Source organism: Bos javanicus, chromosome 15 (assembly GCF_032452875.1).
Source record: "Bos javanicus breed banteng chromosome 15, ARS-OSU_banteng_1.0, whole genome shotgun sequence".
Lineage (NCBI taxonomy): Eukaryota > Metazoa > Chordata > Mammalia > Artiodactyla > Bovidae > Bos > Bos javanicus.
Window position 1 is genome coordinate 17,643,652 of NC_083882.1, and position 25,545 is coordinate 17,669,196.

General features: G+C 39.2%; 1 protein-coding gene across 4 annotated transcripts in view; it reads left to right on the forward strand.

The window, feature by feature from the left end:
• CUL5 (cullin 5) overlaps window positions 1–25,545 on the forward strand; it is a 126,756-nt gene that overhangs the window by 21,205 nt on the left and 80,006 nt on the right. The window lies entirely within an intron of this gene.

Consider the following 25,545-nt stretch of genomic DNA (forward strand, 5'->3'; position numbering starts at 1 on the left):
CTACTTGTATATTTGGGGGATTAAGCTTTTGACAGTTGCTTCTTTTTTGATTATTTTCTCCCATTCTGAGGGTTGTCTTTTCATCTTGTTTAAAGTTTCCTTTGCTGTGCAAAAGCTTTTAAATTTAATTAGGTCCCATTTCTTTATTTTTGTTTTTTTTTTTTCACTACTCTAGGAGGTGGGTCAAAGAGGGTCTTGCTGGGGTTTATGTCCAAGAATGTTTTGCCTGTATTTTCCTCTAAGAGTTTTGTAGTTTCTGGCCTTACATTTAGGTCTTTAATCTATCTTGAGTTTATTTTTGTGTATGGTATTAAGAAGTGTTCTAATTTCATTCTTTTACTCATAGCTGTCCAGGTTTCCCAGCACTACTTATTGAAATGGTTGTCTTTTCTCCATTGCCCTCTTTGTCAAAGATAAGGTGTCCATAGATTTGTGGGTTTATCTCTGGGCTTTCTATCTTGTTCCATTGGTCTATATTTCTGTTTTTGTACCAGTACCATACTGTCTTGATTACTGCAGCTTTGTAGCATAGTCTGAAGTCAGGTAGGTTGAGTTCTTCCAGTTTCATTTTTCTTTCTTGATTGCATTGGCTATTTGGGGTCTTTGGTATTTCCATACAAATTGTAAAGTTTTCTGTTCTAGTTCTGTGAAAAATGCCATTGGTAATTTGATAGGGATTGCACTGAATCTGTAGATTGCTTTAGGTAGTATAGTAATTTTCACAATATTGATTCATCCAGTCCAACTTTGTATCCTCTTTTATTTGTTTCATCAGTGTTCTATAATTTTCTACATACTGGTCTTTTGTGTCTTTAGACAGGTTTACTCCTAGGTATTTTATTTTTGTTTTAGTGGTGAGTGGGATTGTTCCCTCCATTTCACTTGCTGATTTTTCACTGTTAGTGTGTAGGAATGCAAGGGATTTCTGTGTATTGATTTTGTATCCTGTGACTTTACTAAATTCACTGATGAGCTCCAGTAATTTTCTGAGGGTATCTTTAGGGTTTTCTATGTGTAATATCATGTCATCTGCAGACAGTGAGAGTTTTAGGACTTCTTTTCCATTCTTGATTCCTTTTATTTCTTTTTCTTCTCTGATTGCCATGGCTAGGACTTCCAAAACTGTGTTGAAATAATAGTGGCAAGTGTTATCTTGTTCCTGATCTTAGAGGAAATGCTTTCAGTTTTTCACCATTAAGAAAAATGTTTGTTGTGGGTTTGTCATATATGACCTTTCTTATGTTGATAGGTTCCTGCTATGCCCATTTTCTACAGAGGTTGTCATCAGAAATCGGTGTTGAATTTTTTCAAAAGCCTTTTCTGTATCTATTGAGATTATCATATGATTTTTATCTTTTACTTTGTTAATGTGGTGTAACACCAAAAAAAGATGTCCTTTTCATCATAGGGGGCTGGAATGCAAAAGTAGGAAGTCAAGAGATACGTGAAGTAGCAGTCAAGTTTGGCCATGGAGTACAAAATGAAGCAGGGCAAAGGTTAACACTTCTGCCAAGAGAACACCCTGGTTATAGTATACACCCTTGTCCAACAACACAAGAGACAGCTCTGCATGTGAACATCACCAGATGGTAAATACTAGAATCAGATGAATTATATTCTTTGTAACCAAAGATGGAGAAACGCTATACAGTCAGCAAAAACAAGACCTGAAGCTGACTGTGGCTCAGATCATCACTTCCTTATTGCAAAATTTAGACTTAAATTGAAATAGGGAAAACCACTAGGCCATTCAGGTATGACCTAAATCAAATCCTTTATGATTATACAGTGGAAGTGACAAATAGATTCAAGGGATTAGATCTGATAAATGCCTGAAGAACCATGGACAGAAGTGTGTAAAATTATACAGGAGTTAGTGATCAAAAACATCCTCAAGAAAAAGAAATGCAGCAAGGCAAAATGGTTGCCTGAGGAGGCCTTACAAATAGCTGAGAAAAGAAGAAAAAGAACGGCAAAGGAGAAAAGGAAAGATACACCCATGTGAATGCAGAGTTCCAAAGAATAGCAAGGAAAGATAAGATGCCTTCTTAGGTGAACAATGCAAGGAAATAGAGGAAAACAATGGGAAGAAGAGAGGAAGAATGGGGAAGACTAGTGATCTCTTCAAGAAAATTAGAGATACCAAGGGAACATTTCATGCAAAGATGGGCACAGTAAAGGACAGAAAACGTGAGGCCCTAACAGAAGCAGAAAAGATTAAGAAGAGGTGGCAAGAATACACAGAACTATACAAAAAGGCCCTGGATAACCACAATGGTGTGATCACTCACTTAGAGCCAGACATCCTGGAGTGTTAACTCAAATGGGGCTTCAGAAGCATTACTATGAACAAAGCTAGTGGAGGTGATGAAATTCCAGCTGAGCTATTTCAGATCCTAAAAGATGATGCTGTTAAAGTGCTGCACTCAGTATGCCAGCAAATTTGGAAAACTCAGCAGTGGTCACGGTATTGAAAAATGTTAGTCTTCATTTCAGTCCCAAAAAAAGGCAATGCCAAAGAATGTTTAGACTACTGCATAATAGCACTCATTTCACATGCTAGCAAGGTAATGCTCAAAATCCTTTAAGCTAGGCTTTAACAGTACATGAACTGAGAACTTGCAGATGTGCAAGCTGGATTTAGAAAAGGCAGAGGAACCAGAGATCAAATTGCCAACATCCACTGGATCATAGAGAAGGCAAGGGAATTCCAAAAAACATCTACTCTCTGCTTTGTTGATGATGCTAAAGCCTTTGTGTAGATCACAACAAACTGTGGAAAATTCTGAGAGATGGGAATACCAGACCACCTAACCTGCCTCCTGAGAAACCTGTATGCAGGCCAAGAAGCAGCAGTTAGAACCGGACATGAACAATGGACTGGTTCAAAATTGGGAAATGAGTACTTCAAGGCTGTATATTGTCACCCTGATTATTTAACTTAATGCTCAAACTACCGCACAATTGAACTCATCTCACACACTAGTAAAGTAATGCTCAAAATTCCCCAAGCCAGGCTTCAGCAATATGTGAACTGTGAACTTCCAGATGTTCCAGCTGGTTTTAGAAAAGGCAGACGAAACAGAGACCAAATTGCCAACATCTGCTGGATCATGGAAAAAGCAAGAGAGTTCCAGAAAAACATCTATTTCTGCTTTATTGACTATGCCAAAACCTTTGACTGTGTGGATCACAATAAACTGTGGAAAATTCTTCAAGAGATGGGAATACCAGACCACCTGATCTGCCTCTTGAGAAATTTGTATGCAGGTCAGGAAGCAACAGTTAGAACTGGACATGGAACAACAGACTGGTTCCAAATAGGAAAAGGAGTACGTCAAGGCTGTATATTGTCACCCTGCTTATTTAACTTTTATGCAGAGTACATCATGAGAAACACTGGGCTGGAAGAAGCACAAGCTGGAATCAAGATTGCTGGGAGAAATATCAATAATCTGAGATATGCAGATGACACCACCCTTATGGCAGAAAGTGAAGAGGAACTAAAAAGCCTCTTGATGAAGGTGAAAGGGGAGAGTGAAAAAGTTGGCTTAAAGCTCAACATTCAGAAAACGAAGATCATGGCATCTGGTCCCATCACTTCATGGAAAATAGATGGGGAAACAGTGGAAACAGTGTCAGACTTTATTTTTCTGGGCTCCAAAATCACTGCAGATGGTGACTGCAGCCATGAAATTAAAAGACCCTTACTCCTTGGAAGGAAAGTTATGACCAACCTAGATAGCATATTGAAAAGCAGAGATATTACTTTGCCAACAAAGGTCCGTCTAGTCAAGGCTATGGTTTTACCTGTGGTCATGTATGGATGTGAGAGTTGCACTGTGAAGAAGGCTGAGCGCCGAAGAATTGATGCTTTTGAACTGTGGTGTTGGAGAAGACTCTTGAGAGTCCCTGGAACTGCAAGGACATCCAACCAGTCCATTCTGAAGGAGATCAACCCTGGGATTTCTTTGGAGGGAATGATGCTAAAGCTGCAGTACTTTGGCCACCTCATGCGAAGAGTTGACTCATTGGAAAAGACTCTGATGCTCGGAGGGATTGGGGGCAGGAGGAGAAGGGGACAACAGAGGATGAGATGGCTGGATGGCATCCCTGACTCGATGGACGTGAGTCTGAGTGAACTCCGGGAGTGGTGATGGACAGGGAGGCCTGGCGTGCTGTGATTCACGGGGTCGCTAAGAGTCGGACACAACTGAGCAACTGAACTGAACTGTAGAGTACATCGTGTGAAATGTTGGGCTGGGAGAATCACAAGCTGGAATCAAGACTGCCAGGAAAAAGATCAATAACCTCACATATGCAGATGACATCACCCTAAGGGCAGAAAGTAAAGAGGAACTAAAGAGCCTCTTGATGAAGGTGAAAAAGGAGAGTGAAAAAGTTGGCTTAAAACTCAACATTTAGAAAACTAAGATCGTGGCATTTGGTCCCATTACTTCATGACAAATAGATGGGATAGAATGTGGAAATAGTGACAGACTTTATTTTCTTGGGCTCCAAAATCACTGTGTACAGTGACTGCAGCCATAAAATTAAAAGATGCTTGGTCCTTGGAAGAAATGTTGTGACAAACCTAGATAGCGTATTAAAGAGCAGAGACATTACTTTGCTGACAAAGGTCTGTATAGTCAAAGGTATGGTTTTTCCTATAGTTATATATGAATGTGAGAGTGCGACCATAAAGAATGCTGAGTGTGGAAGAATTGATGCTTTCAAATTGTGGTGCTGGAAGAAGACCCTTGGGAGTCCCTTGGATAGCAAGGAGATCAAAGTAGTTATTCCTAAAGAAAGATTCATTGGAAGGACTGGTGCTGAAGCTCCAATACTTTGGCCTCTTAATGCAAAGAGCCAACTCATTGGGAAAAAAACTCTGATGCTGGGAAAGATTGAGAGCAGGAAAAGGGGATGACAGAGGATAAGATGGTTTAATGGCATCACTGACTCAGTGGAAATGAGTGTTAGCAAGCTCTGGAAGATAGTGAAGGACAAGGAAGCCTGGCGTGCTGCAGTCCTTGTGGTCACAAAGAGTTGGACATGACTGATAGACTGAACAACAACAACAGATCACTTTAATTTATGTATATTGAAGAATCCTTGCATGCTTGGGATAAATCCCACTTGATCATGGTATGTGATCCTTTTGACATGTTATTGGATGCATTTGTTAGTGTTTTGTTGAGGATATTTGCATATGTAAATCAGTGATACTGGCCCGTAATATTGTGTGTGTTGTAGACTAAAAAAAATACAAGCAACCTGACCGTTGAGAATTAGGTTTTGTTTGGTGGAAATGTTAGGATGGTGGGAGACATCATCTCAAGTGACCCCAAGAAAGTTGACTCAGAGGAGGTGGGGGAGGAGCCAGGCTGTGTATAAGTTTGTAGCAAGGGGCAGGTAATCTGAATATTAAAAGATTACTGTTAATTAAGAGAAAACTAAATTTATCACATTAAGAGATTTAGCGATCTTCTATGTATGGGAAAATACAAGCGTCTGGGCTTGCTAAAATCATTTCTTTCATATGCATCTAGGTATTTGGGGCCAATCCTGCTTCCTTTATTGTTCACATACCAATTCCTTGTTTATGGTAAGAAATAGCATATGTGGTGGATGGCTGCCTCTCATGTTCCCCCAGCTCCTTAGTGCTCACAGGGGAGGAAGTATCTGATAGCTTCCAAATAGCTGGCTTTGTTTCACCTGGACTCAGAAATCTGTATTTGGGAAAGGCTTGTGTATTGGTAGAAAGATAGTTGTTATTTGTTCTCTAAACATTTGATGGAATTCACCTGTGAAGCCATCTGCTGCTGCTGCTAAGTTGGTTCAGTCGCGTCCGACTCTGTGTGACCCCAAAGACAGCAGCCTACCAGGCCCCCCTGTCCCTGGGATTCTCCAGGCAAGGATACTGGAGTGGGTTGCCATTTCCTTCTCCAATGCGTGAAAGTGAAAAGTGAAAGTGAAGTCGCTCAGTCGTGTCCGATCCTCAGCGACCCCATGGACTGCAGCCTTCCAGGCTCCTCCATCCATGGGATTTTCCAAGCAGGAGTACTGGACTGGGGTGCCATTGCCTTCTCCCATGAAGCCATGCAGCCCTGGACTTTGGTTTTTGGGGAAATTTTTTGCTCACAAGTTTGATTTCAGTGCTGTACCTATTTTCAGTTGGTCTGTACATATTTTCAGTTTCTTCTTGATTAAGTCTTAGAAGGATATACTTTTTTAAGAGGTTGTCCATTTTATAGGTGTATACAATGTTGCTCATAGTAGTCTCTTAATGATCCTTTGTATTTCTGCATTGTGTGTTGTAACATCTCCTGTTTCATTTCTAATTTTATTGATTTGAGTCTTCTCCCTTTTTTTCTTAAGGAGGCTGGTTAATGGTTTGTCAATTTTCTTGAAAATTTTTCTTGAATTTTGAAAACTTTCTTGAAAACTTTTCTTTGAAAAGTTTATCTTTTCAAAGAAGCAGGTTTTAGTTTTATTGATCTTTGCTATTGTTTCCTTCAAAGGCATAAATTTGCCTAGTTAAAATTAATTCCTCCTAACCATGACATTTGTCTTAGAAAAACAGCTGTCTTTCTCCCTCAGTTTCTGTTGTCTGTTGTATTGTTTAGTCACTAAGTTGTGTCTGACTCTTTTGGGACCCCATGGACTATTGCCCCTCAGGCAAAAACTTTGGAGTGGTTTGCCATTTCTTTCTCCAGGAAATCTTACCTACCCAGGGATGGAACCCACATCTCCTGCATTGGCAGGCGGATTCTTTACCACTGAGCCACCAGGGAAGCCCTGGACGCTTTTTACATGCCTGAGGCGTTGAGTCAAGTAAAGTACAACTGTGGCCATAAAGTTCAATTTGACCTGAAAATTTTTCAGGGTTGAAGGTAGTGTCGTGATAGTCAGGGTACACATGAAAAGAAATACAGTTTCAGAGGATCCACATGGTACCCCTGGAAAGAAAAAGTTTGCATTTCTGGGTACTCCAGGCAAGACATAAATTAGATATTGGATTGGCCGAAAATTCCCTCAGTTTTTAAAGTAAAAATTGTTGTTGTTCAGTCACTTAGTCATATCCAACTCTTTATGACCCCATCGACTGCAGCACACCAGATTTCCCTGTCCTTCACCATCTCCCAGAGCTTGCTTAAACTCATGTCCATTGAGTCAGTGATCCCATCCAACCATTTTGTCCTCTGTCGTCCTCTTCTTCTCCTGCCTTTAGTCTTCCCCAGCATCAGGGTCTTTTCTAATGAGTCAGCTCTTCGCATCAGGTGGCCAAAGTATTGGAGCTTCAGCTTCAGCATCAACCCTTCCAGTGAATATTCAGGACTGGTTTCCGTTAGGATTCACTGGTTGGATCTCCTTGCATTCCAAGGGGCTCTCAAGAGTCTTCTCCAACACCTCAGTTCAAAAGCATCAATTTTTCTTCAGTGCTCAGCCTTCTTTATGGTCCAGCTCTCACAACCATACATGACTACTGGAAAAAACCATAGCTTTGATTAGATGGACCTTTGTTGGAAAAGTAATGTCTCTGCTTTTTAATACACTGTCTGGGTTTGTCATAACTTTTCTTTCAAGGAGCAAGCATCATTAAACTTCATGGCTGTAGTTATCATCTGCAGTGATTTTGGAGCCCAAGAAAATAGTCTGTCACTGTTTCCATTTTTTCCCCCATCTATTTGCCATGAAGTGATGGGACCAGATGCCATGATTTTAGCTATTTGAATGTTGAATTTTAAGCCAGGTTTTTTCACTCTCCTCTTTTACTTTATCAAAGAGCACTTTAGTTCCTCTTCACTTTCTGCCATAAGGGTGATGTCATCTGCATATCTGAGATTTCTGATATTTCTCCCAGCAATCTTGATTCCAGGTTGTGCTTCATCCAGCCCGGCATTTTGCATGATGTACTCTGCATATAAGTTAAATAAGCAGGGTGACAATGTATAGCCTTGAAGTACCCTTTTCCCAATTTTGAACCAGTTCATTGTTCCATGTCCGGTTCTAACTGTTGCTCCTTGATCTGCATACAGATATTTCAGGAAGCAGGTAAGGTGGTCTGGTATTCCCATCTCTTGAAGAATTTTCCACAGTCTGTTATGATCCACACAGTCAAAAGCGTTAGTATATCAGTGAAGCAGAAAGTATATGTTTTTCTGGAATTCTCTTTCTTTTTCTATGATCTGACAGATGTTGGCAATTTGATCTCTGGTTCCTCTGTCTTTTCTAAATCCAGCTTGAACATCTGCAGGTTCTTGGTTCACGTACTGTTGAAGCTTATCTTGAAGAATTTTGAGCATTACTTTGCTAGTGTGTTGAGATGAGTGCAACTACGCAGTAGTTTGAGCATTCTTTAGCATTGCCTTTCTTTGGGATTGGAATGAAAACTGACCTTTTCCTGTAAAAATAAGAAAAGTATAAGTAAAAATAGAAGACATATTTTTCATTTCTGCCAAGAGCTTTATTGAACATCATATTCATTGTTTTGTTCTACTACCTTTTGCCATTTTTTGGGCAACATCATAATTCCATCCTTTTTGAGCAAAGAACTTTTGCAGGTGCCTTTCACAGTCTCCTAGGGAATTGAAATTTTTTTCATTAAAATTTTGTAAAGACCAAAATAAATGCACTTCCAAAGGTGCGATATCTGGTGTATATGGTGGATGAATCAGACCTTCCCAGCCAAGCTGTAACAGTTTTTGCCTGGTCATCAAAGGAACATGCGGTTTTGTGTCATCCTAAGGGAATATTGTGCATCTTCTGTTGACTAATTAAGGATACTTTAAGTTGAGTGCTGCTTCCAGTTGATTTTATTGGGATCAGTACTTGTTGGACTAATCATTTGCTTTTCTGGAAGGAGCTCATAAGACAGGATTCCCTCCCTCAGCAAACCACTTTGACATGTTGGATCAGTCACAGCACTTTGTCCATATAATGCACAAGTCATTTTTTTTCATTTTGTGTTTTAACTTTCTTAAAATAATAAAACATAGTATCCTGAAAATGTAGCTTTTTTCCTTCCATCTTCAATATTAAAATGGGTACACGAAAATTCACCAGTTTTGGTGAAATTTAAAAAAAAATCCCTGCTGATATGACAGCTGTCACAAAATTGTTTCAAATGAAGTTAAAGACAACTAAGCACTACTTAAGCCATCTTACAGAAAAGATGGAACGAATCTTTTGGCCAACTCGATAGTGTAAGCTAACGGGCCCCCTCAGTATGTCATCCCATGGGGTCATTCACTTTAGCATTCTAAATTTAGTCTGTTTAATTTAGTTCATGACTTGTTCAGATGGACTGCCTGAAGGCAATTAGTTCCAATCAGTTTCTTTATCCATGACACCTTCTCATTGGTTTCATAGTGTGGACATCGTTTAGAGGTGTTCATTGTGAAAGGTGTAGCAATTGGAGCTGCTTCCTGCTATCTCAGAGCACTGGTAGGTATGATTGAAACATGGCATTCAGTTTGAATTGAAAGGACTCACAGGAGTGTGGGAAGCCAGCCCCCAGAGTTTTCCTTCAGGAAGAAGGGAAAGATTTCAAGAATACTTACGAAAAGCAAACATCAATGTCCTCCTCTCTGTACTTCACCAGGTGCTGTGTTTTATTTTTTTCTCTCTTGTAGAATCTGTGTGTCCCATTCAGCAATGAAGACTTTTCATTTTTCTCCCAATCACCCAGACCTGGAGGATGAACAGAAACATTTTTACAAAAAAAAATTTTTTATACAACTTAACTAGAAAGATATGTGATTTGGGATTAGTCTGTATGAAATCAAAAATTTTCAAAATAAGTTTATGTCACCTCCTATACCTTTTTTGTCCTGATTATTTACCTAGTGCAGTGTGTGTATTATGCTGGCTAAGTCACTTCACTTGTGTTCAGATTCTTTGCAACTCAGTGACTGAGGCCTGCCAGGTTTCTCTGTTCATGGGATTCTCTAGGCAAGAATACTGGAGTGGGTTGCCATTTCCTTCTCCAGGGGATCTTCCTGACCCAGGGATCGAACCCAGGTCTCTTACATCTCCTGCATTGGCAAGTGTTTTCTTTACCACTAGTGCCACCTGGGAAAAGATCAGTTCCTTTCTGGAGATAGCTGTGGTTAATAATGAAGCTGCCTTAATAAGTGTGTGTGTGCAAGGAATGGTAAGGTGAATTTGAGGGAAATAAAATCAAGTTATTAATTCATTCTTGAAAGCTGCAGCTAATCCAGAAAGCTGGATACAAGTCCATAGCAGTGAGACTTCCCTGAAAAGGAATTGTGACTCCAGTCTGTAACAAGTGAGTAGAGTGCATTCTCCCAACTTACAACTTTTGGCAGTAGTCATAAGTTAGGAATGTACTTTAGGCCTGTGTAACTGACAGCTTGATGGAGATGGCCCTGTCATAGAATGAGCCCTTTCCTATGGGCATCTGCAAGTGATTCAGATGGTCTAGCCAGAATCCATGATGTTTTCAATTTAGGCTTCAGAGAGGGTGTCTTAAATCTTCTACAGTCCTTAAGTCAAAGCCCTGTTCACTGAGCATATGCTTGCTTTAGTTCAGCACAGCTTGTGTTGAGGTTTAAATAGCCAGTATCAGACTATTGTCAGTTTTTAGCTTAGAGTCAGAGCCAAGTAATTAGGATTTGTGAATTCAGGATTCTGAAAAAGCCAGTGACTTTTCTTCAGCAGTGGCCAAGCCAAGATGCGGCAGAGCAGATAGTTATGTTCTAAGTCCAAGTGACAAGCAAGACTTTCCTATTCCCTTTTCATTTTCTTAGTCTCAGAGTTCAAATTAATCACTCAAAAGTAATGCATATCGTGCTGGAAAATCATCAGCCTTTCCGGATTAGATATCTGACTTCACAAGAGCTCAGTAACAACTAAAAACTGCTTTTTAAAACTCCAAAGGTGTATTTCTGCTTGGAAATTTCCTTTGTTTACATGTCTCCCTTTTCTCTGAGATGGCAATAAATAAAAATAATATTGGTTTGGCCAGAAGTTCGTTTGGTTTTTCTATAAGGTTTTGCCAACAAATGTCCGTCTAGTCAAGGCTATGGTTTTTCCTGTGGTCATGTATGGATGTGAGAGTTGGACTGTGAAGAAAGCTGAGTGCCAAAGAATTGATGCTTTTGAACTGTGGTGTTGGAGAAGACTCTTGAGAGTCCCTGGGACTGCAAGGAGATCCAACTGGTCCATTCTGAAGGAGATCAGCCCTGGGATTTCTTTGGAGGGAATGATGCTAAAGCTGAAACTGCAGTACTTTGGCCACCTCATGCGAAGAGTTGACTCATTGGAAAAGACTCTGATGCTGAGAGGGATTGGGGGCAGGAGGAGAAGAGGATGACAGAGGATGAGATGGCTGGATGGCATCACTGACTCGATGGACGTGAGTCTGAATGAACTCCGGGAGTTGGTGATGGACAGGGAGGCCTAGCGTGCTGCTATTCATGGGGTCGCAAAGAGTCGGACCCGACTGAGCGACTGAACTGAACTGAATGTCATTTGAAACAATTTTGTTAAGATTGTATTATAACAGCTGTCATTATCAGTGTGCATTTTAAAACACACTTAACAAAATTGATGAATTTTTATATATCCATTTTATTATTGAAGAAGAAGAAAAAAACAACATTTTTGGCATATTGTGCTTTATTATTTCATGAAATGTAAAAATGCAACTGAAACCCTAAAAAGGATTTGTGCATTATATTGAGAAGGTTTTGTGACTGATCCAACATGTCAGAAGTGGCTGGCAAAGTTTCATGCTGGAGATTTCTCCCTGGATGATGGTCCATGCTTGGGTAGGCCAGTTGAAGTTGATAGTACTCAAATCAAGACATTAATTGAGAACAGTCATGCTGTATGATGACGGAGATAGCTGACATACTCAAAATACCCAAATGAAGCATTGAAAATCATTTGCCCCAGCTTGGTTTATGTTAATAACTTTGATGTTTGGGTTCCACATAAGTTGAGCAAAAAAACCTTTTTTTTTTTAAACCATATTTCCACATGCAATTCTCTACTTAAATGTAACAAAAATGTTCCATTTTTAAAACAAACTGTGATGGGCAATGAAAAGTAAATAGTGTACAATAATGTGGAATGGAAGAGATCATGGGGCGAAAGAAATAAACCACCACCAACCACACCAAAGGCAGATCTTCATCCAAGAAGGTGATTTTGTATATATGGTGAGATTGGAAGAGAGTTTTCTATTATGAGCTCCTTCAGGAAAACCAAATGATTTAATTCCAACAGGTATTGCTCCCAATGAGACTAAAAAGCAGCACTTTATGAAAAGCATTCAGAATTAGTCAACAGAGAACTAATAATCTTCCATCAGTATAATGCAAGACAGCATGCTTGATGACTGAACAAAAATTGTTACAGCTTGGCTGAAAAGTTCAGATTCATCTGCCGTATTCATCAGACATTGCACCTGTGGATGTCCATTTATTTTGTTGTTTTTGTTTTCTGCTGTGCCATGTAGCTTGTGGGATCTTAGTTTCCTGACCAGGGACTGAACCCTGGCCCTCTGCTGCTGCTGCTTCTAAGTCACTTCAGTCATGTCCGACTCTGTGCGACCCCATAGACGGCAGCCCACCAGGCTCCCCTGTCCCTGGGATTCTCCAGGCAAGAACACTGGAGTGGGTTGCCATTTCCTCCTCCAGTGCATGAAAGTGAAAGTGAAGTCGCTCAGTCGTGTCCGACCCTCAGCGACCCCATGGACTGCAGCCTTCCAGGCTCCTCTGCCCTCTGCAGTTAATGTGAAATCCTAACAAGTAAGACTGCCAGGAAATGCAGTGTTTTGGTCTTTACAAAATTCTCTTAATGGAAAATATTTCAATTCTCTGAAAGACTACAAAAGGCACCTGCAGCAGTTCTTTGCTCAAAAGATAAAAAGCTTTGGGAAGATGGAGTTATGAAGTTGCCTGAAAAGGGGCGGAAGGTAGTGAAACAAAACAGTGAATACAATATTCAGTCACGTTCTTGGTAAAAATAAAAATTGCATTTTTCATTTTTACTTAAATTGAAGGAACTTTTTGGCCAACCTAATAGTATCCATTATGGAGATTTATTTATTCTGTTTCTTATACTCAAACAGTTTAATTTTCTAATCCACTCACCAGCAGTGAAAAGCAAGCAAGGTATGTCTCTCTTTGTTTTGCAACTTTTCCTGATTGATATGATCCATCTAGCATTTATGAGAGTGCAAGCATATAATACTGTATATTTTTATTTCTCATACCTCCAGATGCAATAGCCACAAAATACAAATGCATCTTTTAAACTTTCCCTGCCTCTTTTTCTTATTGCATATTTATTCAAACTTCTAGCGATAAATTTAACATTTACAGTATTAACATTACAGTCGTTGGAAGTTCCTGACTGGAAAGTAGGAGGCATGGAGGGGTTGCTAAAGCAGCAGTAGTTAGGCTGAAGAAACAGCTGAAATAGTTTCCTTTCCTTTTGTTATCTAAAGCTTTCTCCAACCCTGAGACCTAATATAACTTTTAATTCCTCATGCTTGGAAGAGAGACCAACACAAGTGTTTAACAATTTTGGTCCAGCCAAAGCTTACCTTTGAGAACTTTGGGCCTTTTCTCCTGCGGTTCAGAGGTGAGAACAGAAACCAGAGGTATCACCTGTACTGTACTTTTTCTCTTCTCACTTCAGTCATCATGGCCAAAGCAGATTGAAGATTGAATGAGCCAACTCTCTTAGAGTTAGGTCTGTCATTTTCAAATTTCAAAAGTAACTTTTACCTCTCTCAACAGACAGCAACTCAGCTGCTGATTCATCGTGGGTAATTTCATAGCCATGCAAGTAACAAAGTTTCATCATCCTACCACTTCATCCTTCCTTTTCTCAAACAATGCTTTCACCATGTTTAATGAATCCCACTTCCTGACATCAGCCCTGTCAGTGGTCTTTAAGACCACTCCCAGGTTCAGTGATTGTTAGGAAGACTCATAGGACTCAGCATATAATTGTGTTCATGGCTATCATTATACAGTAAAGGGTACAAAGCAAAGTGCAACAAAGGTGCCTTTGGTAAAGGCCAGGAGAAACCAGATACAGGTTTCCAAGCATCTTCTTCTAGTGGAACATATCCTCTTAATTCCTATAGCGACTAATTGTGACAACACATATGAAATGCTGTCTACCAGGGCAGCTTCTTAAAGATTCAGTGCCCAGGGCTTTTAATAGAGATGGTTACAAAGGCAGGTTCTGCCTAAGGTGAACCAAAATCCTAGACTCCTAGGCAAAAAGCAAGTGTTTGACAAAAATAAAATTTTTATGTAGCAGTTTAGGCACAGTGAGTAATTTTTATCAGGAAATGGTAAGAGCTCTTGCAAAACTCAAGTCCTGCCAGTCAAGAACTAATCTTGCAACCGTGTCTTCCTAAGGATAGTAGTTTCACACCTGGTATAATTTGTGTGTGTGTGTGTGCATGCGCACTAGTAAAATACTATATCAGTGAATTGTAGATGCATGACTGAATAATCCATACACATTAAGCTGTTCTCATTTTTTTTCTTTCCCTCATGAGAAAATAGTCTAATCTTAAATTACATAGAACTTCTTGCATTATATTAACCTATATCCATGATTTGGCCTTTTGAGAAGTTAGAATTTAGTAAGAAGCAGCTGAGACATTTAAAAACTTTATAGAATTCCTGTATATGTATATAAAAATAATTTATTTTTCTTAAATTATTTAATCAAATGTATTTTATGAACAATATATTGAATGTGTGGGTTTTTCTATTTTGTTTTGTTATTGCCACTTTGTTTGATAATTTGATTTATCATGTAGAATAATGCTTGATCTCTGTGCACTTCTGACTGGGAAAGTTAGCATAGTGTGGTGGTGTTTTCTGCTTAAACTATACATCTCAGCTGAAATAGTACTTGCTATTTAAATCCTTGATCTCCTTGGAGTTATCCAAGGCTGCTCAATATGTGTAATCCTTTTAGGTTAAAAGATTCCTATAGGGGACTTCCCTGGTGGTCCAGTGGCTAAAACTCAGCACTCCCAATGTAGGGAGCCTGGGCTTGATCCCTGGTTAGGGAACTAGATCGCGCATGCCACAACTAAAGATCACACATGCTGCAAGGAAGATCGAAGGTCCCACATGCTGTGACTAAGACCCCTTGCAGCCTCACAAATAAATGAATATTAAAAAAAAGAAAATTCCTGTATATCTTACCATGGCATCACCAACTGTAAGACCTACATTAATTAAAACCTTTCCAAATTTTAGCCTATTTAGCCTTGTTAGTTAATAACTTTTAGGTTACTTATAATCTTTCTAAATCTGAAGTACTAAAATAATATATTTGTATTGGACTGTATTGACTGTTTTCTCATAACTTGAATCATTTTTCAGTAGAGGTGCTATTGGTATTCTGGGTCGTTATAAAAGATTGTTCTGCATATTGTGACATGTTTATCATCTCTGGCTTTCAGCCTCATAAACTCTAGTAGTGGATACTTTTTGTGTACACTTCTCCCCACCCCTCATTTATTGGAACAAAAAAAAAGCTCTTATTTCCAAGTGTCTGAGGGTACAGTACCATCCTCAGTTGAGAGCTGCTGCTTTAGATATATATTGTTTGGTTTGACTCTGGTTTATGACATTGAGGCCAAAATTGAAAAATATTTTTAATTTGTGAGATTTTATTTTTAATTTTTTAAATTCATCTTTAAATAATTTTGAAATGTTTTTCTTGTTCCTAAGTTGGTTTTTATGATACCACTTTTTCCTGTTTTTCTCCTATCTCTTGTCTGCCTCATCCCAGTCATGTTAGCTGATTCATCCCTTTTGTGCCTCTTAAATGTTGGTTTTCTGCCGAGTTCTGCTTTTTCTTACTCTTCTATCTGAGTTCTCATGTCTGTGTAAGCAATCCAGATCAGCTTCAAAGTGGAACTTCCATATCCATGTGGCCTTTGTTTCCTGCATATGTCTGTCCCTTAAGTTCTGTAAGTACTCCAGGTACAGAATGATGAAAATCTGTCATTTGTAGTCTGAAATAAAGAATCTGGAAGCTTCTGTCAACTTCCTGTTTTTTCTTTTTACTCCTTCATATTCATGATTACTAGATTTCATAGATTTTTATTATCTCTTGACTTTCTTTCCATCCCATTTGTCTTTTCCCCCCACTGTCTTGCCTAAATGATTACAGTAGTCTCCTGCCTTCTTTGTTGTTTCTATTAGTTATCTACTGCCACAAAACAAAATATATTAGCCTATGAATTATATACACTAAAAATATTGTGTACTACAAAAGCCATTTTGTAATATTGGAATGAACTATGACTTGCATGGGTAGGATAGGTTAGGGGTGGTGGAGCAAGATTTATCTTGCAGTTTCCCAGTAACCTTTCACATCTTAAACCAGAGAGAGCAAACGGGCCAATGAGTTCCGTTTAGCCTGTGCATGCATTTTTCTCACAAAGTATGATTATCTCTTGGTGATATAAAATTATTGCCACTACTTAAAGAGATTTAACATAAAATCCGACTTTCCAGATTCTCTTACAAAAATGCATGATGTGGCAACACAGGCACCACATTCCCATGTGGGAACAATTGACTAAAGCTGACTATTGTCTAGCGAGACATGGTCCCCACTTTCCGCACAGCTTCCTACTGTCTTATGTACCTCCATTCATTTTGCCTGTGTGACCCCTACCACTGCCTTAAGGGTTTCTCAAGGAGGCTTCAGGGCTCTAGGTCCCTTACCACCAAAACAGCCTCACTTTAATTAGTTTTATATATTGGCCTTCCAAATAAGATTTCTCTGAAGATTTTCTGCAACAACAGCTTGAGGATTTAGATTAATAATAAATTTTAAAATGTAACTTTTGAGCACCTGAAGGTAAAGGAAAGCCACTTTAAAATTTTCTTTAGATAGAATTTATAGGTAATCTTGGAGAAGGCAATGGCAACCCACTCCAGTACTCTTGCCTGGAAAATCCCATGAACGGAGGAGCCTGGTAGGCTGCAGTCCATGGGGTCGCTAGGAGTCGGACACGACTGAGCGACTTCACTTTCACTTTGCACTTTCATGCATTGGAGGAGGAAATGGCCACCCACTCCAGTGTTCTTGCCCGGAGAATCCCAGTGAAGGCGGGCCCTGGTGGGCTGCCGTCTATGGGGTCGCACAGAGTTGGACACGACTGAAGTGACTTAGCAGCAGCAGCCACAAAACAAATTACCCTGAAGTGTAGCAGCTTAAAATAACAAACATTTATTATCTCACACTTTCTGAGAGTCAGGAATCTGATTGCAGCTTAATTGAGTTACTCTAACTCAGGATCTCTTACGAGGTTGCAGTCAAGCTCCAGGCAAAGATCTAGGCCTATATTCAGCTAGGAGTGGATGATCTTCTTCAAAGCTTACCCACATGAGTATTGTCAGGCCTCAGTTCCTCACTAGCTGCTCAGTTTCTCACTGTGTGGAACCCTCCATAAAGCTGCTTACTGTTGCGCAGCTTGGTTTCCCTAGAGCAGGAGTGTTCCCAAGACAGAAGTCATGGTGGTTTTTTCTTGGCTGTGCTGGGTCTTCGTTGCTGCTCAGTTTTTTTCTCTAGCTGCAGCGAGCGGGCTTCTCATTGTGGTGGCTTCTCCTTTAGCGGTGCATGCGCGCCAAGGCACTTGGGCTTCAGTAGTTGAGGTTCTTGGGCTCCAGAGCAGGGGCTCAGTAGTTGTGGCGCACTGGCTTAGTTGCTTCGTGTCATGTGGAATCTTCCTGGACAGGGATCAAACCGACGTCCTCTGCATCGTAGGGCAGATTCTTAACCACTGAACCACCAGAGAAGCCCATTTTATAAATCTTGGAAATTACAAACCATCATCTCTCTCGCTCTCTCGCTGTCTTTTAATTATAGTTGATCTACAATATTGTGCTAGTTTCAGATGTATAGCACAGTGAATCAGTTATATGAATACATATATCCACTCTTTTTTTTTTCTTTTTAGTTCTTTTCCCTTATAGGCAATTACATAATATTGAGTAGAATTCCCTGTACTACACAGCAGGTTCTTTAGACCGTCATATGTTTTGTATGCTATTGATCACACAGACAAATGCTTGTACACTGTTGGAGGGAACTTTTTTGTGGGTACAGATACCAGCCAGGAGACAGGGATCATTGGGGGCCATCCTCAAGACTGTGTACCTCAGAGTAAGTAGATGATGAAAGGTTTAGAAGATAGCTCAAAAAACATTCTAGTTTATATCACTAGAGAGAAGTAAAATGAGAGAGACAACTTTGAAAATGAAATAGTCAAGATAAAGATCTTTATAATAAAAAATAAAAGTTAATTAATTTAAAAATACCGAATTAGTAGAAAAATAAAAGAGTTCCCTTTGAATGTAGACCAGAGTGTGGAAAATTAAATAAAAATGAAGAAATACGAGAATGTCTTTAGAATTTGGCTAACTTAGAAGAAGAAGGAAAGAGAAGAAAATGGCAGCCCACTCCAGTGTTCTGGCCCAGGAAATTCCATGGACACAGGAGCCTGGCGGGCAACAGTCCATGGGATCGCAAGTCAGACACGACTTAGCAGCTAAGCCACCACATACTTAAAAGAGGTTCCAGAAGGAGAGGACAGAGATAGTAGAGGGGAGGATATAGTCCCAAAGGATAAGAAGGAAATTTCCTGGGGCTGAAATCTTGTATCTCCCTACCTAGCCCTACAGATCTTCCTCCTCTTCTTATTTTTTTTTCTCCTGTTTCTTCTTCTGTCTTTTTGACTGTTATATATACACACACACACACACACACACACACATACACATATTTAAACAGCTTTACAGTGCTGTGTTAGTTTCTGCTGTACAGCAAAGTGCGTCAGCCACACATATACATATATCCCCTCTTTTTTGGTTTCCTTCCCTATTAGGTCACCACAGAGCACTGAGTAGTTTCCTGTGCTATACAGTTGGTTCTCATTAGTTAGTTATTTTATAAGTAGTGTAAATATTGCCAATCCCAATCTCCCAATTCATCCCACTCCCCATCTTCATATTGAAAGTGCTAAAAAAAAGTCATGCCTACACATGCCTTTAATTTCAGAATTCCAAGGATAAAGAAAATAATCTAATTCTTAGAAATTAAAAAAAAAAAAAAAACAGTTAACCTTTCAAGCAAAACAGACTGTCTGTGCACTTCGTTGGCCAAATTGAAAGGAGGAGGTTGACACATTTTTCTTTAAATATTTAAAGGGAAGTTATTTTGAACTTAGTGTTCTTTACCTAGTCGAGTTTTCAGTTATGTTCAAGGCAAGATGAACATATTTTCAGACAACTAAATATTTAGTAGAAGATTTAAGGATTCTGCAGAAATGGAACCCTTTTCTCCACTGGTATCAACACTGGCCATAAAAGAAACTGGGCTTTACTACACTAAACTGAAGGAGGTGCTCTTGAACTAGGAATCCTGACCATAAAAGTGAAAGTCGCTCAGTTGTGTCCGACTCCTTTCGACCCCATGGACTACATAGTCCATGGAATTCTTCAGGCCAGAATACTGGAGTGGGTAGCCTTTCCCTTCTCCAGGGAATCTTCCCAACCCAGGAATCGAACCTAGGTCTCCCTCATTGCAGGCGGATTCTTTACCAGCTGAGCCTCAAGGGAAGCCCAAGAATACTGGAGTGGGTAGCCTATCCCTTTTCCAGGGGATCTTCCTGACCCAGAAATCAAACTGGGGTCTCCTGCACTGCAGGTAGATTTTTTACCAGCTGAGCCACAAGGGAAGCCCAAGAATATTGGAGTGGGCAGCCTATCCCTTCTCCAGAAGATCTTCCTGACCCAGGAATCAACCGGGGTCTCCTGTATTGCAGGTGGATTCTTTACCAACTGATCTATCAGGGAAGCTCTGACCATGAAATGAATGTAAATAGAAAAAAAACAGACATTACCTATCCAAAACTATTTTAAAAAGTACATAAATTATAACATTTTAGGTGATAAAAATTGTCCCACAGAAACCAGCTATGAAGTAGAACACAAATACAGCACTTTAGATTGAGTTCTATGTTCTCACCCAACCATGTGGGGTTATAAAACAAACTTGAACTGAAAATTTAAGAGCTGAGGAGAGAAATCAACAAAAGTTGAGGAAATAATGAAATGAAAATTGAGCTCAGAAAACAAATAGAACAAGACAGAATAATATCAGAAATCAATCATCTTAGTAGATGGAGAAAAGACATAGGATCTTTCCAAAATGAAATATAAAAAATGAAAATATTATTCTTTAAACTGGTAAAGATCATCTATAAGTCTCTTAGCAGCTATATCCCAATAATAGTATGTTGGAAGCATTCAATTTAAAATTGGGACCAAGTATCTGTTTACACACCTCATTTCAGTTTCCGGTAGGTTTAGAAATTTGTTGCCTTAGAATTATAAGTAGTATGCTTATATTTTATATGTGGTTATATCTCACTTTTTATCCTCAATCCTACATATTTTTCTTCCATATGGATATTAAGGAGTTGATCCATTTTATAGGTCTTTTCACATAATCAAGCTATAAAAATTACTTTGATACGATTTATCAAAATATATTAGAACCAACTGTGCAATACAAATTCATAGCCTTCAATTCATATATTACACAGAAAATGCTAAAAGTGCACAGTCTAAGTTTTTATTTCAAGAAATGTGGAAAAAAACGACAAACTAAACTTAAAGAAAGTAGAAGGAAGGAAAGACAAAAGACAAAATTAATGAAATACAAAATAATTGTAAATAGAGAAAAGAAAAAAGGGAAAAATTAGTTATTCAGAAAAAATAATATTCCTTTTTTGTTTTCTTTTTGGTCTCCAGTTTATTTTGTTCTTTGGTTTCTTAGTTCTTTTATTAGATTCTTAGTTTTTAAATTCTTTTCAACATTTTTCTTTACAATCAAAGCTTTCAAGTCATATTTTTTTCTTTAGTTCAGTTGCTTAGTTGTGTCCGACTGTTTGCAACCCCATGAACTGCAGCACACTAGGCCTCCCTGTCTATCACCATCTCCTAGAGTTTACTCAGACTCATGTCCATTGAGTTAGTGATGCCATCCAACCATCTCATCCTCTGTCGTCCCCTTCTCCTCCTACCTTCAGTCTTTCCCAGCATCAGGTCTTTTCAGATGAGTCGGCTCTTTGCATCACGTGGCCAAAGTATTGGAGTTTCAGCTGCAGCATCAGTCCTTCCATTGAATATTCAGGACTGATTTCCTTTAGGATGGACTGGTTGGATCTCCTTATAGTCCAGGGAACTCTCAAAAGTCTTCTCTGACACCACAGTTCAAAAGCATCAATTCTTCGGTGCTCAGCTTTCTTTATAGTCCAACTCTCAAATCCATACATGACTACTGGAAAAACCATAGCTTTGACTAGACAGACCTTTGTTGGTAAAGTAATATCTCTGCTTTTTAATATGCTGTCTAGGTTGGTCATAACTTTTTTCCCTTGGAGCAAATGTCTTTAATTAATTTCATGGCTGCAGTCATCATCTACAAATCTACAGTGATTTTAGAGCCCAAGAAAATAAAGTCAGCCACTGTTTCCTCTGTTTCTCCATCTATTTGCCATGCAGTGATGGGACCAGATGCCATGATCTTAGATTTCTGAATGTTGAGCTTTAAGCCAACTTTTTCACTCTCCTCTTTCACTTTCATGAAGAAGCTCTTTAGTTCTTCTTCACTTTCTGCTATAAGAGTGGTGTCATCTGCATATCTGAGGTTATTTGTATTTCTCCCAGCAATCTTGATTCCAGCTTGTGCTTCTTCCAGTCCAGCATTTCTCATGATGTACTCTGCATATAAGTTAAATAAGCAGGGTGACAATATACAGCCTTGATGTACTCGTTTTCCTATTTGGAACCAGTCTGTTGTTCCATGTCCAGTTCTAACTGTTGCTTCCTGACCTGAATACAGATTTCTCAAGAGGCAGGTCAGGTGGTCTATAGGTATTCCCATCTCTTGAAGAATTTTCCACAGTTTATTGTGATCCACACAGTCAAAGGCTTTGGCATAGTCTTTCCCATTCAATTGTTTTTCTCTATTTCTTTGCAGTGATCTCTGAGGAAGGCTTTCTTGTCTCTTCTTGCTATTCTTTGGAACTCTGCATTCAAATGGGTATATCTTTCCTTTTCTCCTTTGCCTTTTGCTTCTCTTCTATTCACAGCTACTTGTAAGGCCTCCTCAGACAACCATTTTGCCTTTTTGCATTTCTTTTCCCTGGGGATGATCTTGATCCCTGCCTCCTGTATTCTTTTCTTAATACTACTTTTATGGTCACCATAGGTTTTGTGGTATGAAATGTTTTTCTTTTTCTTTCTTGGTTGTTAGTAATTTTTGTTTTTTCTTTAATCCATGCATTATCTAGGAACTGAAATTTCCATATAGTGAAGTTTTAATTTAGTTATTTATGGATTATAATCAGTGAAACAGCCTATAAAATTATTTTTAAAAAATTTTGTGTGTTTGCCTGAGCTCTTAGGAAAAATTTATCTTTTTGTGAGTTGCAAGAATCTCTGCCTAGTAAGTCATAGACATTAACTTTTTTATTTTTTGGTCGTGCCCCTTGGTTTATGGGATTTAAGTTCCCCAGCCAGGGATTGAACCCAAGGCTTCAATAGTGAGAGCATGGAGACTGCCAGGGAATTCCTCGATAATTCCTGTGTGTCTTTAATTTTTTTCTTCTAGATTTTATTTTATTTATTTTTTAAATTTTATTTTTAAACTTTACAATATTGTATTGGTTCTGCCATATATCAAAATGAATCTGCCACAGGCATACATGTGTTCCCCATCCTGAACCCTCCTCCCTCCTCCCTCCCCATACCATCCCTCTGGGTCATCCCAGTGCACCAGCCCCAAGCATCCAGTATCGTGCATCGAACCTGGACTGGTGACTCGTTTCATATATGATATTATACATATTTCAATGCCATTCTCCCAAATCATCTCACCCTCTCCCTCTCCCACAGAGTCCAAAAGACTGTTCTATACATCAGTGTCTCCTTTGCTGTCTCGTATACAGGGTTATTGTTACCATCTTTCTAAATTCCATATATATGCGTTAGTATACTGTATTGGTGTTTTTCTTCCTGGCTTACTTCACTCTGTATAATAGGCTCCAGTTTCATCTACCGCATTAGAACTGACTCAAATGTATTCTTTTTAATGGCTGAGTAATACTCCGTTGTGTATATGTACCACAGCTTTCTTATCCATTCATCTGCTGATGGACATCTAGGTTGCTTCCATGTCCTGGCTATTATAAACAGTGCTGCGATGAACATTGGGGTACACGTGTCTCTTTCCTTTCTGGTTTCCTCAGTGTGTATGCCAAGCAGTGGGATTGCTGGATCGTAAGGTTGAGAGAGTCTCTGGCAGACACTGTTGATTGGCTAGGCCTTACTCCTTTGCCTTGTGTTCCTCCTACTATGGAGGCTGGATAATTTAATATTCACTTCTTGCTGCTAAGGTGGCTGGGTACATTACACATTCTGGCAAATACACCTATCAGAGGGCATCTAGGAAGTTTTTTGCTTTCCAGATGAATTTAACTAATGTGCCTGGCGCCCTCTTCCCTTTCCGCCTTTGACCAGTCGTAGGTGAACATGCTAAAGTGACAAAACTGTAGAGAAAGGTCTTAATGAGTCTCTGAACAAAACACCAGCCTTTTCCTACTTCTAAACTTCTTGTTACATAAGAAAAAGAATCTAGTAATCTAAGCCATTGTTGATTGAGCCTAATGTTTTCATCCTCCTGATATAAGGATGTTTTAAAGTATTCAAATATGTCAAGTTTTTACATTTCTGTTTGTTTTGCATTTTACTATGTATATTTTTGGTGCAAATAAATGGACATACATTAATAAATGATGCTTTTTTAATCATTACATGATGTTCCTATCACTAATCCTTGTAACTTTAAATTCTTCTTTGGATGATGCTAATATTGCCACTCTGCTTTCTTTCAGTTTATACTTGCCTAGTATCTCTTAAGCCATTAACTTTTCTTTTTTTTTGGTAAAATTGTATGTTGCATAAAATTTATCATTTTAGCCTTTTTCAAGTGTATGATTCAGTGGCATTGAGTTCATTCATAATGTTGTACAAACACCAACACTCTCCATTTTTAGAACATTCACATCTCAAGCAGAGGCTCTGTACCAATTAAATAATACCTGTACCTCTTTCCCCCAGCCTTTGGTAACCTTCATTCTGCTTTTTGTCTCTGAATTTATCTATTCTAGGTACCTCACAAAGTAGAATCATAGTATCTGTCCTTTTGAAAGGTATATTCTCTTCTATTGGGATGGTTTATTTAGGTTTAATATTATAACTGATATACTTTTTATTCCTTCTATAATTTACCACTTTTTAAATACTATTGTTTCTTCATTTTTCCTTTTCCTTTTTTTGTTAATCTGAAAGTTACTTCCATGAGTGGTTCCTTTCTGCTTTTCACTCTTAATCAGAAGTATATGGTATTGGACCTTCCCTCATGGTTAGGAGTCCATGCTTTCACTACAAAAGGTGCCGGTTCAAGTGCCGGTTCAATATGATCCCACATGTCCTGCCATGTGGCAAAAAAGAAAAGTAGTATATGGTACTACTGTTAATTAAAAGCAGCATACCTATTTTTTGCATCACGGTCACAGTATTTCTCTTTTCTTCTTAACCTGCTGCTGCTGCTAAGTCACTTCAGTCGTGTCCGACTCTGTGCGACCCCATAGACGGCAGCCCACCAGGCTCCCCCGTCCCTGGAATTCTCCAGGCAAGAACACTGGAGTGGGTTGCCATTTCCTTCTCCAATGCATGAAAGTAAAAAGTGAAAGTGAAATCGCTCAGTCGTGTCTGACCCTCAGCGACGCCATGGACTGCAGCCTACCAGGCTCCTCCGTCCATGGGATTTTCCAGGCAAGAGTACTGGAGTGGGGTGCCATTGCCTTCTCCATCTTTTTAACCTAAAGAAGTTGAAACCTTTGAAATACTTCTTACCTCTTGCTTCTTTTGTCATCCTTTCTGTCTCTCCACTTAAATCTTAAAAAAAGTTTTTACTTCATCATTCTCCCATTTCCCAGCTCCTTGACTTTTTTAATATACTTAAGTATTTAAAAACAATTTCCTTTACTTTTAAAAAAATATTTAGTTTTTGGTTGCTTTGGGTCTTTGTTGCTGTGCATGAGCTTTCTCTAGTTGCGGTGAGCGCAGGATACTTTGTCGTGGTGCGGTGGCTTCTCTTGTTGTGGAGCATGGGCTCTAGGCATGCAGGCTCGTTAGTTACAGATCAAGGGATCATTAGTTGTGGGTTGTGAGCTCTAGAGAACAGGCTCAGTGGTTGTGGCACATGGACTTTGTTGGCAAGTGGGATCTTCTCAAGTCAAGGATTGAACCGGAGTCTCCTGCATTGGCAAGCGGATTCTTAACCATTGGACCACTTGGGAAGTCCACCAGGTCCCTTTTTAAAAGCACTTTGATTATCTGTTCCAAGACGGTGTGTTCTTATTCATTCAGACTTAATTTCAGA